This window comes from Salvia splendens, chromosome 12 (genome assembly GCF_004379255.2).
Source record: "Salvia splendens isolate huo1 chromosome 12, SspV2, whole genome shotgun sequence".
NCBI classification, from domain to species: domain Eukaryota; kingdom Viridiplantae; phylum Streptophyta; class Magnoliopsida; order Lamiales; family Lamiaceae; genus Salvia; species Salvia splendens.
The window spans coordinates 11,499,733-11,505,331 of NC_056043.1; positions in this window are offsets into that span (position 1 = coordinate 11,499,733).

The window sequence follows — 5,599 nt, forward strand, 5'->3', positions numbered from 1 at the left end:
ACTTCATTGTTGTTTACAAAATACATCACTCTCTGCATGATCTTACTTCACTGTTGTTTACAAAACACATCACTCTTAGCATGATCTTACTTCACTGTTGTTTACAAAACACATCACTCTTAGCATGATTTTTACTTCACTGTTGTTTACAAAACACATCACTCTTAGCGTGATTTTACATCACTGTTATTTACAAAACACATCACTATTAGCATGATTTTATTTCACTGTTGTTTACAAAACACATCACTCTTAGCATGATTTTACCTCACTGTAGTTTACAAAACACATCACTCTTAGCATGATTTTACTTCACTGTTGTTTACAAAACACATCACTCTTAGCATGATCTTACTTCACTGTTGTTTACAAAACACTTCACTATTAGCATGATCTTACTTCACTGTTTTTTACAAAACACATCACTCATAGCATGATCTTACTTCACAGTTGTTTACAAAACACATCACTCTTAGCATGATCTTACTTCACTGTTGTTTACAAAACACATCACTCTTAGCATGATGTTACTTCAATGTTGTTTACAAAACACATCACTCTTAGCATGATTTTTACCTCACTGTTGTTTACAAAACACATCACCCTTAGCATTATTTTACCTCACTGTTGTTTACAAAACACATCACTCTTAGCATGATCTTATTTCACTGTTGTTTACAAAACACAACACTCTTAGCATGATCTTACTTCACTGTTGTTTACAAAATACATCACTCTTAGCTTAATCTTACTTCACTGTTGTTTACAAAACACATCACTCTTAGCATGATCTTACTTCACTGTTGTTTACAAAACACATCACTCTTAGCATGATTTTTACTTCACTGTTGTTTACAATACACATCACTCTTAGCGTGATTTTACCTCACTATTATTTACAAAACACATCACTATTAGCATGATTTTACTTCACTGTTGTTTACAAAACACATCACTCTTAGCATGATTTTACCTCACTGTAGTTTACAAAACACATCACTCTTAGCATGATTTTACTTCACTGTTGTTTACAAAACACATCACTCTTAGCATGATCTTACTTCACTGTTGTTTACAAAACACATCACTCTTAGCATGATCTTACTTCACTGTTGTTTACAAAACACATCACTCTTAGCATGATCTTACTTCACTGTTGTTTACTTCACTGGAAGCCTGTGGTCCCCTCCTTGCCTGCTTGGATACTCCCCTTGATTAACTCCCCCGATTTCTGGCCTTTTTTCACCTATTGTACTTGCTTGATCAGTTTGGCCTTGTTGCCTTGGTCAAGCGGCATTCCTACACATTTAACACTTGCTTTGCGCGATAAACCGATCAAGTTGCGTACATTTTATCCCTAAACCGATGCATTAAATGAGCGTTATCAAACTGCTCACACTTAAAAACCGATGCATTAAATGAGCGTTATCAAACTGCTCACACTTAAAAACATTGAAGTAAGATCATGCTAAGAGTGATGTGTTTTGTAAACAACAGTGAAGTTAGATCATGCTTAGAGTGATGTGTTTTGTAAACAACAGTGAGGTAAAATCATGCTAAGAGTGATGTGTTTTATAAATAACAGTGAGGTAAAATCATGCTAAGAGTGATGTGTTTTGTAAACAACAGTTAAGTAAAAATCATGCTAAGAGTGATGTGTTTTGTAAACAACAGTGAAGTAAAATCATGCTAAGAGTGATGTGTTTTGTAAACAACAGTGAAGTAAGATCATGCTAAGAGTGATGTATTTTGTAAACAACAGTGAGGTAAAATCATGCTAAGAGTGATCTAATTTGTAAACAACATTGATGTAAAAATCATGCTAAGAGTGATGTGTTTACAAAACACATCACTCTTAGCATGATTTTTACCTCACTGTTGTTTACAAAACACATCACTCTTAGCATGATCTTATTTCACTGTTGTTTACAAAACACAACACTCTTAGCATGATCTTACTTCATTGTTGTTTACAAAATACATCACTCTCTGCATGATCTTACTTCACTGTTGTTTACAAAACACATCACTCTTAGCATGATCTTACTTCACTGTTGTTTACAAAACACATCACTCTTAGCATGATTTTTACTTCACTGTTGTTTACAAAACACATCACTCTTAGCGTGATTTTACATCACTGTTATTTACAAAACACATCACTATTAGCATGATTTTACTTCACTGTTGTTTACAAAACACATCACTCTTAGCATGATTTTACCTCACTGTAGTTTACAAAACACATCACTCTTAGCATGATTTTACTTCACTGTTGTTTACAAAACACATCACTCTTAGCATGATCTTACTTCACTGTTGTTTACAAAACACTTCACTATTAGCATGATCTTACTTCACTGTTTTTTACAAAACACATCACTCATAGCATGATCTTACTTCACAGTTGTTTACAAAACACATCACTCTTAGCATGATCTTACTTCACTGTTGTTTACAAAACACATCACTCTTAGCATGATGTTACTTCAATGTTGTTTACAAAACACATCACTCTTAGCATGATTTTTACCTCACTGTTGTTTACAAAACACATCACCCTTAGCATTATTTTACCTCACTGTTGTTTACAAAACACATCACTCTTAGCATGATCTTATTTCACTGTTGTTTACAAAACACAACACTCTTAGCATGATCTTACTTCACTGTTGTTTACAAAATACATCACTCTTAGCTTAATCTTACTTCACTGTTGTTTACAAAACACATCACTCTTAGCATGATCTTACTTCACTGTTGTTTACAAAACACATCACTCTTAGCATGATTTTTACTTCACTGTTGTTTACAATACACATCACTCTTAGCGTGATTTTACCTCACTATTATTTACAAAACACATCACTATTAGCATGATTTTACTTCACTGTTGTTTACAAAACACATCACTCTTAGCATGATTTTACCTCACTGTAGTTTACAAAACACATCACTCTTAGCATGATTTTACTTCACTGTTGTTTACAAAACACATCACTCTTAGCATGATCTTACTTCACTGTTGTTTACAAAACACATCACTCTTAGCATGATCTTACTTCACTGTTGTTTACAAAACACATCACTCTTAGCATGATCTTACTTCACTGTTGTTTACTTCACTGGAAGCCTGTGGTCCCCTCCTTGCCTGCTTGGATACTCCCCTTGATTAACTCCCCCGATTTCTGGCCTTTTTTCACCTATTGTACTTGCTTGATCAGTTTGGCCTTGTTGCCTTGGTCAAGCGGCATTCCTACACATTTAACACTTGCTTTGCGCGATAAACCGATCAAGTTGCGTACATTTTATCCCTAAACCGATGCATTAAATGAGCGTTATCAAACTGCTCACACTTAAAAACCGATGCATTAAATGAGCGTTATCAAACTGCTCACACTTAAAAACATTGAAGTAAGATCATGCTAAGAGTGATGTGTTTTGTAAACAACAGTGAAGTTAGATCATGCTTAGAGTGATGTGTTTTGTAAACAACAGTGAGGTAAAATCATGCTAAGAGTGATGTGTTTTATAAATAACAGTGAGGTAAAATCATGCTAAGAGTGATGTGTTTTGTAAACAACAGTTAAGTAAAAATCATGCTAAGAGTGATGTGTTTTGTAAACAAGAGTGAAGTAAAATCATGCTAAGAGTGATGTGTTTTGAAAACAACGGTGAGGTAAAATCACGCTAAGAGTGATGTGTTTTGTAAACAATAGTGAAGTAAAAATCATGCTAAGAGTGATGTGTTATGTAAACAACAGTGAAGTAAGATCATGCTAAGAGTGATGTGTTTTGTAAACAACAGTGAAGTAAGATCATGCTAAGAGTGATGTGTTTTGTAAACAACAGTGAAGTAAGAGTGATGTGTTTTGTAAACAACAATGAGGTAAAATTACGCTAAGAGTGATGTGTTTTGTAAACAACAGTGAAGTAAGATCATGCTAAGAGTGATGTGTTTTGAAAACAACAGTGAAATAAGATCATGCTAAGAGTGATGTGTTTTGTAAACAACAGTGAAGTAAGATCATGCTAAGAGTGATGTGTTTTGTTAAAAACAGTGAAGTAAGATCATGCTGAGAGTGATGTGTTTTGTAAACAATAATGAAGAAAGATCATGCTAAGAGTGATGTGTTTTGTAAACAACAGTGAGGTAAAATCATGCTAAGAGTGATGTGTTTAATAAATAACAGTGAGGTAAAATCACGCTAAGAGTGATGTGTTTTGTAAACAACAGTTAAGTAAAAATAATGCTAAGAGTGATGTGTTTTGTAAACAACAGTGAAGTAAAAATCATGCTAAGAGTGATGTGTTTTGTAAACAACAGTGAAGTAAGGTCATGCTAAGAGTAATGTGTTTTGTAAACAACAGTGAAGTAAGATCATGCTAATAGAGATGTATTTTGTAAACAACAGTGAAGTAATATCATGCTAAGAGTGTTGTGTTTTGTAAACAACAGTGAAATAAGATCATGCTAAGAGTGATGTGTTTTGTAAACAACAGTGAAGTAAGATCATGCTAAGAGTGATGTATTTTGTAAACAACCATGAAGTAAGATCATGCTAAGAGTGTTGTGTTTTGTAAACAACAGTGAAATATGATCATGATAAGAGTGATGTGTTTTGTAAACAACAATGAAGTAAAATCATGCTAGGAGTGATGTGTTTTGTAAACAACAGTGAAGTAAGATCATGCTAAGAGTGATGTGTTTTGTAAACAACAATGAAGTAAGATCATGCTAAGAGTGATTTGTTTTGTAAACAACAGTGAGGTAAAATCACGCTAAGAGTGATGTGTTTTGTAAACAACAGTGAAGTAAGATCATGCTAAGAGTGATGTGTTTTGTAAACAACAGTGAAGTAAGATCATGCTAAGAGTGATGTGTTTTGTAAACAACAGTGAAGTAAGATCATGCTAAGAGTGATGTGTTTTGTAAACAACAGTGAAGTAAGATCATGCTAAGAGTGATGTGTTTTGTAAATAACAGTGAAGTAAGATCATGCTAAGAGTGATGTGTTTTGTAAACAACGGTGAAGTAAAAATCATACTAAGAGTGATGTGTTTTGTAAACAACAGTGAAGTAAAAATCATGCTAAGAGTGATGTGTTTTGTAAACAATAGTGAAGTAAGATCATGCTAAGAGTAATGTGTTTTGTAAACAACAGTGAAGTAAGATCATGCTAAGAGTGTTGTGTTTTGTAAACAACAGTGAAATAAGATAATATTAAGAGTGATGTGTTTTGTAAACAACAGTGAAGTAAGATCATGCTAAGAGTGATGTGTTTTGTAAACAACAGTGAGTTAAAATAATGCTAAGGGTGATGTGTTTTATAAACAACAGTGAGGTAAAAATCATGTTAAGAGTGATGTGTTTTGTAAACAATATTGAAGTAACATCATACTAAGAGTGATGTGTTTTGTAAACAACAGTGAAGTATGATCATGCTAAGAGTGATGTGTTTTGTAAACAACTGTGAAGTAAGATCATGCTAAGAGTGATGTGTTTTGTAAACAACAGTGAGGTAAAAATCATGCTAAGAGTGATCTAATTTGTTAACAACATTGAAGTAAAATCATGTTAAGAGTGATGTGTTTTGTA